This window comes from Corvus brachyrhynchos, unplaced genomic scaffold, assembly GCF_000691975.1.
Source record: "Corvus brachyrhynchos isolate BGI_N302 unplaced genomic scaffold, ASM69197v1 scaffold14, whole genome shotgun sequence".
NCBI classification, from domain to species: Eukaryota; Metazoa; Chordata; class Aves; order Passeriformes; family Corvidae; genus Corvus; species Corvus brachyrhynchos.
The window spans coordinates 11642473-11655621 of NW_008239110.1; the positions used below are offsets into that span (position 1 = coordinate 11642473).

General features: G+C 38.6%; 1 protein-coding gene across 1 annotated transcript in view; it reads right to left on the minus strand.

The window, feature by feature from the left end:
- CEP85L (centrosomal protein 85 like) overlaps window positions 1-13149 on the minus strand; it is a 140878-nt gene that overhangs the window by 30755 nt on the left and 96974 nt on the right. The window lies entirely within an intron of this gene.

Here is a 13149-nt window from a genome sequence, read left to right on the forward strand (position 1 = left end):
CTGTGGCTGCTGAAAAGCAATGCAATGAGTTTTGCAAAGTTAAGAACAGAGTAATTTTTCGTGACATAGATGCCAACAATAGAGTGTTAGTTTAGGGTTTTTGTTAAATCTGAAACATAAAGCCTCCATAGATGACTCACTGAGATGCTTTAACTTTGGAACATACCCAATCCTATGGAGTATATACATGCTGTATATATATACATAACAACAAATGAAATATTACTTTGTATTATATTGTGTGCTTCAATTTTTCACTCAGAACAAAAATGTTTGATTCTGATATCATGTTTCATCCAATTAAAAAAAAAAAAGAATATACTAAAAATACCTCTTAGCACTTCCCAAAATAACAAGACACTTCACTCATTTATGAGCACATGGTGTTGACTACTACAGACAGCTTTCTAACTGCTTTGAATTGTGTGGTAACACACAAGCAGCCCGCTTACATTTGAGTACCTTGTCTCCTAAGGATATCAAACCAAATAGTGAGACCAGATACACTTCCAGGAGTCATATTTAGAAAGCCAGCCACAACTCCAAGCCCTTAACCTGAATCGTCCACAGCTACAAAACAAAATACCATCTGGAAAGACACAGCATTCTTTTCTATCTGTCCTACAAAATACAACTATTTTTGTCACCTGGCACCTCTTCTGAGAGTATCACCCTTGTCCTGAAAACATCTGTTCAGTTAGAACAGAATCCTTTGCACAGTGACATCCAAAGGTCCTCACTAGCTTGTTTTGTGACAAAGGCTTGGCAAGCCTTCAAGTCACTGCAGAGGGAAAGTCAGCTGCTGGGGAAAAAAAAAATAATCTTTGCTGTACTAACCTAGATGCAAATACTTACTGCTGGAAGAGACATTGCTGACTGATAATTTCATGTTTATTTATCAGTGGAAAAACAATTTTTCTGTGAACAGAGTGTAACATCATTTAGACAACTTAGGTCAAATATGGCTGGGTTTTTAATTGGGCTAATTAAAATTATCTTCTCAAATATGCCCATAGTTTCTGCTTGAAGCAGATCAGTGTCTCAGCACACAGAGCAGCCCAGCATTCCATGTGTAACATGCTGTAGCACTTCAAATGATGTCATTTACTACATCACAAAGTAAAGGCGAAGTCCAAAAATGTCAATATAATAGTTAAGCTCAAAGAAAAACCCCACAAAAAATCAACATATTTGAAAGAGGTTTTTTTTGTGAAAGTTGCAGGTTAAATAATTTAGTGCTGTCCATACTACAACTGTAAAGTTTTCACAGTCCATTACTAACAACTAGCAGAGCATCAAGAATTATGCCAAGTGAGTGATCCCTTCTGGACAACTGCTTACACTGCCTTACACTATCATAAACTCCTGTCCATAGGGATCATTCTTCTCTTGCTGCATTTTACAGGCATTACCCAACAGAAGGAGAATTCCTTGCATCCACAGCTAATCCAAGGCAAAGAATCAACACAACCAATGTTAGCAGGAGCTAAGGATTCCCCTTTTGACTGACAGTTGAGGGAACACATAAGGGTGACCCCTCAGGCTGTACCTCAGGGACATCACTGGATGGATGATGTGGGAGAAAGAAGAGGTGGATGTGGCAGCAGTAAGCTCAAATGCACTACTGTCACAGAGGTGCCTCTTGTGTACGGGTCACCTGTGATAGGAAAAGGCACAGTGACTGCAGCAGTCACTGAGGAGCTCCGTAACTGCTCCCCACCCTGGGTAAGGAAAAAATTATTTACCCATCCCTTCCTCTCCACCCAGATTTCTTCCTTACATCAGGCAGAGTGTTTCAGCTCACAACAGCTCCCATAATTTAGACAATCTCAAAAGATCGTCCATCCTTCTGCAGGCAAAACATGACAGGGATAGTGGCTCTCATGCAGGAAAAGCAACAGAAGGCTGCAACCATGGAATAAGGCCCTAATTTTAAGGAATCATTTATACAGAAAGGCTATGCCTTGCAGAAATGCACTAGAAAAACAGCTACAAAGCTGAATCCTCCACAATGTAACAGATTCTGAGCTGGGTAAAAACAAGACTACAGACAAGAATCCCTAATTTGTGGTATCTGTATCTCACCACCACCTACCTACTGCATAACTCTGCTCTATCTTTGCCTTTTAGGGAAGATAGTGTTTCTGTTCAGCAGTATATAATCACTACATTTCTTGGCAGCAACATCTAGGCTGTATCACAATTTGCTATGCTTTCACAAATTTCCAGCAGTCACGGGGGAAAGAACATCTAATCATGCCCTTGCACTTTTATTTCAGCCATGGTACCTGTGGTGTTCTTTGGGGAATTTTTTTAATGAGGAAAATATCGTTAAAATCAAAATTGAAACACCATCAAATGGAGAGGTACTAGGAAATACAGGTGTATTGTAGAGAGGTTAGCACTGCCAACAGCAACACAAAAATCAATAAGGCTTGGAAAAAAAAATCCCGAACACATACTTTATACAGACATGCAACCTGCAAAGTAGTTAATATAAGAGGGACCAAAATTAATGTGGAGAATAAACTTGACAGGAGTTCACAATTTAACCTGCCTGAAAATCAGCTTAATGCAAGTCACGATTGCATATATATGGTGTGACAGGGCACACAAAAAGGGGGTGAGGGAAGGATAAAATAGTGACTTTAAACAGCTCTGGCATAAACCCAGTTGCAAGAGTATGTCTGTAAGTACAGTGCCCAGAACCAGAAAGTCACTGAAATGGTAAAACATGTTCAAAGAGAAACTTTCATGACTAAAAATCTTAGGAAGAGTGATTTATGATAAAAAGCTAAATATCATGAAGGCTGAAGAGACATGAAATCAGACAGTAAATACCTTGTTTCCTAGGTTGAGAGTCCATGTAAACGAAGGTTGATGGAATGAAAATTGAGATATGGCAATCTGGGGTAAGAGTATCAGGAGAAAACAAACAAACAAACAGAAACCAGCAAACAATAACAAAAAACCTCATCAAACCAACTAAAGAGATGGAGAAAAGTAGCAAAAGCATATTACAAACAACTGAGAGAAGATCCAAATTTTAGAATTTTAGAATTTTAGAATCTGCACTGGATTAAGTTTAGAAATAAAGGGGCAAGCCAGTCCTTACTTGCACATCAGGACTTCCTTTCAGTGTTAGGGTTAAATTATGCATACATGTGACTAAAGACACACTGCCTACACTATGCCAAGAGCAGAATAATCACGGTTAGGCACCAAATACACAAAAATTCAAGAATCAAAATTCATTTTAAAAGGGATCACCTCAAAGATACATAGCCAGACCTGAACTGCATGGATGCTACATCTGTTATATGACTTTTTAAAGCTTTTCCAATAAAAAATTAAAATACTAATGCTATTTACAGACACCACCATCATCATAAACTTTTAGAAAATGGAAAGTTTTCAAAATGGAGAAGAATAAACAGTAATAGCATTCACATGCCTCCTAAAAGCAGCACTCGCTCTAGTCATTACACTTTCACAAGCACGTTTCTTCGAACTTCCTTCACAAATGAAATCCCCATTGCACACAGGGCAACACACTTAATTCAAACCTCACAGATTCTACTCTCATAACCCTGGGAGGAACATGACAGTCCTACAAGTCACTGTTATTTGTGTATTTACTTCTTCCCCAACATTGTTTATACTGCAGCTGAAGCTTCTGAACTTTATCAAGGTTAGGTCTGATAACCACCACAAGGGAGGAAGACATGGTCCCTTGGCACAGTAGCTTCCAAATGAATTAAGAGCAAAGCATAGCAAGTACATGGTTGCTGGGATACTACAAGAGATGGGAGAAAACAAAGGCTAAGGTCAGATAGCTATTCACCATGGAGGAAAAAATTTTAAATAAATAGAAAACAAGCAGAGATTTTCTACTGATGGCATAGTTACAGGGTTTTGATAGCAACTGCGTGGTCACTTAAATGTGGCATAAATGTACACTGCTATCAAAGGGAGGGGGCCTGTTCTCCTGCCTCTTCTCACCACTTCAAATGTTCATACCTTTCAGCTCCCTCCTGACAGCCCCAGTCCTACACTCTTCCCTCCATCCCACACACATGAAGGTTATTTGTATCTCAGTCAGACTCTTACCAGATTCATTGCACAAGGCCATGTGAGATCCAGCACTGGCACATACTCTTAGGTAGGAAAGCAGTGTACAAGACAACACATTTTGCAGTGGCACAGGTTTGTGCTGAATTAGTACGAACATGACCACAAGCTGAATTATCTCAACTCCAGGCACTGCCAAACCCTCCCAAAGTACCAGTGTATAGATTGAATATTTTCTAAACTTCTGAAAAAAACCCTACAATGCAGTCGCTATGACATTGTCAAGTTGTTGGCCAAGACCTGGTGTTTAGATAAGCCATCAGTTCAAGAAAAGGAACTTGCACATCAAGATGGCATAACAGATTAAAAGTCTTCTGCACTTTATTACCTTTCAAAATAGTCCTTTCTGTGTCGTCTATATGAATTATGAGAGCACACACAGGACCAGCAGTATAGTCCTAGCCTACAGTCAGAGAGTGCCCGTGTAAGATCTCTGTGTTCAGAACCTGCATTCAGCAGGGGATCCTGAATAAGCAGAAATATAACAGGGGACTAGTGAGGGAAGGGAACTGGAATTCTGGTCACCGCTTAACTGGCAAGGTTTTGTTCCTCTTAGCATCCCTGATGGTACTGTGCAAAAGCCTCCAACGACAAAGAAGTCAATAGATTAACTCTGAAAAGACTTTGCAAGATCGCTAGGGATGCATGTTGTTAGCGCAGAGACAAGGGCAGTCTCCTAGAGGAGGCTGCAGCCACCCAGCACTCCTCCCTGACTTTCCTGACTCTCATCTCTGCCCTCTAAGTTACTATGCTCCTGAAGGGTGACACTGGCACTCTCGGAGCTGCACACAGGATATGATACGCCCTCCTCTGCTTATCTTCCCCTGAACAACCACACTTGGTTTGCTTTTATGTGTTGTTATAACATTCCTTCATACTCCATGCAACACCAATATTATTTTTGTCATAAATCCTTTCCATTTATATTCTGGCAAATGTTTTGAACACAAAACACTTCTAGGTGCTACTTAATATGACGTTAAAAGCAACAGTGCCTGGAATTTTCCACTGATAACGACTGGGTCTTTCCTAAGTATAGAAGCACTTGTTTTATTAAGTGTTCATTTTATCTTCCCACTGCATTTAAATTCAAATGCTCTTTACTATTAAAAAAAATTTAAACATCTGGAGATGAAAGGGAGTTTCCACAAGAACAACTTTTTTTTTTAAAGCTTTTAGTTGAAGTTTCTGTTAAATTCATTATTTCTTTTTGTTTCTTACTCTGTCCTGAAAAGCAGCATGACCAAAAAGTGACTACAGTTATTCAAAAAGACCACTGTTTTACGTGCTGCATAAATACAGGACATGTTATTCACTACAAAAAATTATGAACTGTACAAGTAAGGCAGAAGTAGCTTAAAAAAAAGAAATAATTGTAACAAATAACCATGAAGGACCCGTAAAGTATCTCAGAAATCCTCAACCAAGTTCTGATCATTAAATGTCCATTGCTAATACATACAAACACCAGTTTACTGAGTGCCAGTCTTGATTGCTCACTTACCATGCTTGCTCATGGCTAAGGTGGATGTAAAAAGTGACCTAGAAAGCAATTTAAAAAGCATCTGGTTTTTGCCTGCCTGCACAAACTTTGTAAGGATGAGCAGAGCTGGCCATCAATCTTGCACAGAAACTAACAGGAGTCGTCCTGCAACAAAAAAGTAACAAAAAGGGAGTGCAACCTGTGTGAATATAAGAGAAAAAAAGCCACAACCCACACTTACCCTACTGGAAACGGAAACTTAGAAAAATCTTATAAGCACAGAGCACCAAATTTTCTTAATGAAACATGCAAACATATTGGAAGAGAGGGAAGCCACTATGAATTTAATGTGAAGCAGGAGCATACATCTGGGGAAAAGTGATGCTCTGCAATTTCTTTATCAAGTGTCTGGATTTCTCAAATGGCAGATGTCTAGATTCTGTGAAGGGTGTTGGCCCCTAAATGAGAAAACTGAGCCTCTTCTTTCCTGCGTTCCATTTGCTTTAGCTTTTCATGACTTTACAAGAAACATGAGCCATGTCTGTAACACTCAGCACAATTAACTTTAAAAGAAGTTTAAAAGAAAATTAAAGTTTAAAAGAAACAAAAGAATCCCACAAAAATAAAGCAGAAACGTTAAAAATATTTGTATTAGAACAAATCCTAGTATTCCCACAAACTCAAGAAAGTACATTTTATTTAAAAACAATAATCCAGGACTGGTCTCTATGAGCACTTGCAGAAAGAATGGAGTGAAATTACTGGAACACGTGCACTTCAAGTTTTGCAGATGCAACTTCTGCACATGTTATAGCTAATGGGGAAGGAATGATTAGGTAATACACTTTTCCACTTCCTTTTAGGCTGATAAACCAAAATTGTTAGCAGTAACAAAGACATCCCCTCACACACACACCTTTGTTCTTCTCCAGCTCTTATTACCACAAACACAGATTTAAAAAACAAGGCAAAAAAGACAAGAATACTCTATAAACAATGGCAAGTGAGGGATTTAGTAAAGTTGCCTTACCAGGGATTGGCAGAGCAAACCGAGTTCTCTACTAAAACAGTCTCGTGCAGAGTTAATAAGATCTGTAGACATCAGAGCTCTGCACAACGTTGAGTACAGTACTCGTTTACATTTATTGGTGACTACCTTGAAAAACTTCCATGGGTGGGAAAATCAGCGCCATACTCATGTTTTCTGTCCCAACTGCAGGAATTCTTCCCAGAAGGAATTAGCTGTTTCAGCCAGCAAACCAAGCAGAACAGCACATGGATCTACCATGAAGATTAAATTGCTTCAAGCAGGGATTTTACCACCATCCCTGTACAGCATCACATATATGATATATCATCACATAAATATTTCAGTCACTTGCCCCAGAATTTTGAAAAATAAAAAAAAACCTGACTTTTTTTTTTTTTTTTTTTTTTTTTTTTTTTTTTTTAAGGCTCACAAGGAGACACCATGTACTTGCATGACTGTCTCAATTTCAGATGCATTTACAGAGGCTCTGCACCTCTGACAAATCAGGCCCTGGAATCTCAGAAGTCAGACATTTGAAAATCCTAGCCTGAAACTTCTGCATCACTGATAAACAGAAGAAATGTTGCCAATTTAACACTGGACTGTGTGTGAAACCAGGAACCACACAACCATGGAAGGTAGTCCCATAATTCGTGTGTGAAGTAAGCGACAGATATTTGAACTGTTTGGCTTCAATCCAGATTGAACCTTTTCCACTTGAGTTTATGAGGGGTACTTGAAACACACTTGTCTCTAGCAAAAGCAGCAGTATGATGTAAGGGTGCATCCAAACATCCGTGTCAGTGTGTGAAGGTGTTTTCCTTCCTTGCAAGATAAACTCATGGGGAGCCCTAGCACCTTCTTTATATAAGCAGAAAGGCTAGAAGTTCACACTAAAAAAAAAATAAGTATCACTTTCAAGACTAGCAATTAGTACTTGTACCTGTAGGTCACCTGTAGGTCTCCAAGTTTCTTAAAAAGAAACTAGACTTATTATTCTCATTCTACAGAGAGGAAATTGAGACAGGAACAAAGACAATTTGTCCATGTCTCTTCAAAGAGCACCAAAACACAGTAGATTCTCTAGTGTGGAAACCATTTTGTAAACCAAATACTGGTTTTAACAGACACAAATGAGACTATCTCTACCTAAAGAAAACAAAATGTGTTGATTGAAGTAGGCTCATTTAGAAGGTGGGAAAATTCATGTTTCAGAATGAACTACCTTTGTTTTCATTTTCTAATTCAAGAGATGTCAATGATAATGTTATACCAAGTACTCACATAACCAATTGATACAGAGGACTGTATTTCAAAATCATAGAACCAATTCATTTTCAATAAAGGCCACAAAAAGAGGAAAGCAAATAGTTTCTTTTGTAAGAACAAAGTCATAAAAGCAGGACAAAAGCTCTCCACATGACCTCAGTGGTCAGGCAGCTACAGCCAAAACAATATGTGAGACCACACTTGACAAAGCTTCCATGCTCCAGTGACTTACAGCAGAACTTCCATGAGGAAGCAGCTGCCTGAAACAAAATACATAGTCAGAAAATATCTGCAAGACCAGGAAATCTCTTCTTGCTATTCAGAGCTAGTCTGAACCAAGGAGTGGACCCATGTTTTTATTTGGTACATTCTGCAACAGAATAAAGAAAAATACAAAGTTTTGTACCTCAAATTCTCAGGTAATGAAATTCAGGATCTTAATTTTCTGGGGTGCTTTTTTGCTGAATGCTTTTTTCCTGCAAAAGTAATTTTGAATCAGCACTCCACTTCCAAACAGAGAAAAGACATTCTGCTTCTTAAATAGACTTCAGTGATTTCTGAAGAAGTAAAAAAAAACCTTAATGTTTTAGCTATGAATTGCATGAAACAAAGATATGAAGCAACAGATAGCTGTTCACCATGGGAATTGTGCTAGTCTTATTTATAGTCACTCCGTAGAGGGAAGGGGAAAAAATAACTAAACTGCAGAGCAATGGACAGAAGAAATGAAGAAAAGACACACACCATTCTGTAACACCAGAATGTAACACCAAGCAAGAGAAAGAAAGGTGTTTCTGGTTCCCACTTCTCAAAGCAGGGACACCTGAAAATCAGCCTGAAAACTCTTTAAAAGGTTGATTTAATGCCATTTCCATGTTGATCTGAATGAAGATCCCAGTGAGGCAAGATGTGGAGGCCACTGGTCTACTTGCTGCCCCTCCACACTACCTGAGGGTGATCACTGCAATACTCTGCACAAGCGAATCCTTCAGCTTCTTAATGCTGCCAAAGCATTCATCATTTGGGTAATATTTATGCATTTCTGTTAGGACAACTTTCAGCTGAAAACAGGTAGCAGCAAAAGCTAAAGCCCAATCATTTCTCCTCAGTTCTGAAGTTACCCTTTCAAGTGGAGATAATCCAGCACCACCACTTGGCAACTGAAACACGGTCTTCCAACTTTATCTCTCCTTCATGTGCCTTTGTCCCGCTGTTCATCTATCACTCACAACATGTCAAATAACACAACTAATCTCTGTGCTTCCCAGAACAGTTTATCTGAAAGACACTCAACACAGTTTCTTAGGTATAAGGATCTCGGCACACCACCTAAAGCACATTGTTCAGCCTTACCAATAAGCACTAAAACACAGTTTTCCCAGGCGTTTCACAGAAATGAAGAACCTTCACTGTTAATGAAGATCACTGAATTTCCTATCCTGTCTCATGTTGCTATTTTGAAGACACTTGGCATCACTGCAGATACCTGCTACTAGTAAATTATACGACCTTCATTAACCTAGTGAAAAGGTACACTTCGTTGCTGTGAAAGCCACCAAGTACTTACAAGAACAGAGTTTTTTGTGTTGTCAATATTTTGTTGCAAAATAAACCATCTACATGGGTCAAGTCTGTGCTAATTGTATTGTCTCCATGTGAAATAAGTGCTTCCCTAAGGTGGTATAGGAAGAGGAAGGACACAGTCAACTTTCAGAGCAAGAGCCAGGCAAAACTTTTTGTTTCCCTTCGCTTCTAACACTGGGTCAAAGCACCAAAGACAATAAACAGGCGTGACACACTTCTGCACACTGTGATTTACTTTAATGGTTTAAGGTTCATGCCAGTAACAGCAACTGAAACAAAAACATTCAAGATGACCTTTCCAAAAAATGTCTTTGGTCAGTAAAAAATCAGATGATTACCAGAGCGTTCACCACTCCCAAAAAGAGAAATGTTTCAGACTAAGTTGTATAGTTTTCTATTGATTTATTTTGTACTTTTTTTTACATCACTTTGCAACAGTATGCTTTAAAAGCTGCAGCCTCAAAAAGTAATTTCATCTTGTTTGTAAAGATGAAAAAAACCATGAAGATCAAACTAATTTAATGTCTATCCAATGGTTAGGAAATGTAAATACATCTTGTCCCAGAGGAGAATAACATGATGCAAAGCCTAGATTTCTCAGCAGAGCTCTTTCCTATAACACTAATAAAGACTGTAAGTCTCACTATAGAAAAGCAGGAGCATCTGCAGTCTCAGAAAGGCAACTTCCTCCACATAAATCCAGAAGATACTGAGATTACAGATGTGAGTGAGATTCACTGAAGTCCGATAATCATTAAAGGAGGCATCAGGTAAAACATACAAGCAAAAGGGCTATAAGTCTATCAAATTCAAGTAAAAAACCTCAAACGCATTAAAAAAAACTATTATCTCTGAATTGATGAGGCTGTTGCCTTATCTGGTGTGATTCTGGAATGCTATTCACACCAGCACTGAAAATGTTGATTTTCCTGCACTTTCGAAGGAAGGAAAAACTCACATTTCCCTTTAGGCTGTATTAGGCTTGCAGCACAAAGGGGAAGGATACATTAGCTGGGTCCTTTCTCTTAGAGAAGAGGAAAAAGGGTCCTGTAAGCCATATTTGCTGAGATCTGGATGGCTACAAGCAATTACCCATCGCAGAATCAGGCCAGAAAACTACTGCTTACAAAAAGGAAAGATCTTATTTTAGAGTTCAGCTTCAATACCAACATCTGCTACTCCGTCCCACATACACACAAACTAGTGCACATCTGTGGGAGCATTCACTTCTTCCTTCTCTCTGTTTTGCGTTACTGTTAAACCAAATGTGCAACACAAGAACCTCTGCCACGTGAGATCACAGAGGTACTTTTGCAGTGTGAGAGAAAACAGCAGCAGAGTCATGAAACAACTCACTAACCAGACTACTCAGACTTACTGTTGAATTTCTTTACTTGTATATTATAAATAATTGGACTTGGGTCGCAGCCCATTTCTATGTAGAGTCATGATTATCAGTGGACCAGACAGTGACACCTCAAACTCTTTACAGATTATAGAGGTGGCCAGTGTCTACAGCTCAAATTTTGAAAACTAGCACAAGAAAGGCAAAAACAATCCAGGAAATTATTACCAATGTGAATAGAAGTCTTACGATTATTATTTAAATATAGCAGCTGGTATGCTGAAGTACAGCACGTCTCTTTTTAGACGTTATCCCAAACATCAACCAGATCTCTAAATAATTTCTGAGAAGAAACATGTTCTAGTGGTAGATTCCTAATCCCCCTGGAGAAAGCCCAGATCATCTCCATTTAAGGTCAAGCAGGCAACAGCTGCACATTTTTGTTCCCCAGAACAAAATGCAGCAGACCAAAACCTCCAGAACAGATTCCTTTTTTAAAGCCTTTCCTTTCTGATATCCACGGGTGTCTGGACCTGTTCACCCAGGAGTGAATGAAAACAGCACAATGATGTGCTCATATATTGTGTCTGTACTTGTCAGACTTGACATGTCCCATAAGCAGTACTTTGGCATCTGCCTCAGAATCACACCAAAACCTCCATGAGTTACACAAGGGAATGATACTAACCTGAACTACAAAAATGTTCTCAAGAGACTGTTCCTAAACAAGCGTGTTTTCAGAGAACCAACATCAATACAAGATCTACAACCCTCATGGGGTCTGAACTTGTACATGTTATTGCTATTTGGCAAATACATTTTCCATCTTAAAATTCTTATCAGAGTTAGACATTTAGAGAAGATGTGTATTATATTGCTGATGAGAGCCTAGTATTTTTTCAGTGCCTTAATTTGTACATTAAAGTATCAGTCTTTAAAATGGAGACCAAGCTATGACTGTGTCAGCAGCTCACACACAAAACCAAATTCTTTTAATGTATCTCATTTCTAAAAAGCTCCAATTCATTAACAAAAAGAGCCAAAAATTCGGGGTAGTGTAACTAAATAACATGATAATTCTACATCAGTTTGGTAAAAGGGTGGAACGGCATTGCAGCTGCTGCAGTGCTGGGTGTTGGACTTCATAACAAAATATAGAGGGTGAATTTCAATGGTACAAGTTTCATAGTACATCTTAGAAAAAGCAAACGATCCAATACTAGCACTTTTCTTGGCTGACAGCATGCAATAAAAACATGAAACATCCCTCATAAAAAAGCCAAATAGTTTGCTTGACTGTGAGAGATTTATAAGGTTAATAATGCCATTATAAGTAAATTATGAAACACTTTACACCAGTAAAGAACCATCACTCCTCACTGTGAAGATATTCAATTAACTTTCAACTGAAATATGTGACCCCAGACTTCCTGGGTTTGATATTAAAGGACAACTGAAAGCAGGCAGATTTATTATACTAAAACCAAGTTGCTAACTTCAACTATGATATAACCAATTTGCAAAAGAGCTAAACTGTACTCACAAAAATAAAAATAGAGCTCCATTTGAAACAGGGTGGTGCATCACCACCAACGCCCTTCTGTCTCTGGTTTGAACGATGTACCACAGCAGGGCTTCCAGGGAACAAAAAAACCAAACTAAGCCAAAAAACTCTCCCTGTCTGGGGTCCCGCTTAAAGCCAAGCACTCATCTATGCTAAACAATTATTGTCAAAACTGAATCACACATAAGTGTTCAGTTAGGCTGAGCTTCTGTATTTCTGCTTGCAATTTCCAAATCAGGAAAAAGCACATGCTGTCAGTTGCATCCACACAGAAAGCCTGATGCTGGATGCTCGTACACTTGACAGCTTAATCCTTTCACATCCAGTAAATCCTTCACTTCCTGGATGCACAGAACCTACTCTGTATATGCACTATGTTGTCACTTCTCAACACAGGAGAGTATACATAAGATAACCTGTAAAGTAGCATCAAGCTGCTACTCTTATCCAAACAAAGAGAAAGCGTTCTCAAAAAATTCACTTAAATAGTTTCCAGCCACAAAAAGTGGGAGGGGAAGAAAAAACGTGGAAGTGTGTTTCAAATGAAAGATAAATACTTCAAAATATATCGTAATGATAAATTTCAGAGATGAACTTATATATGCCAGATCTTATTTGGGAAAAAAAAAAAATCCTCTAACCCACATATTAAAGGTTGGGAGAGACTTGAAATACAGAAAATTTATTTCAGTTTAAGCACTGAGAAGAAAGATGATATTGGAAAGCACTCATCATACACTATA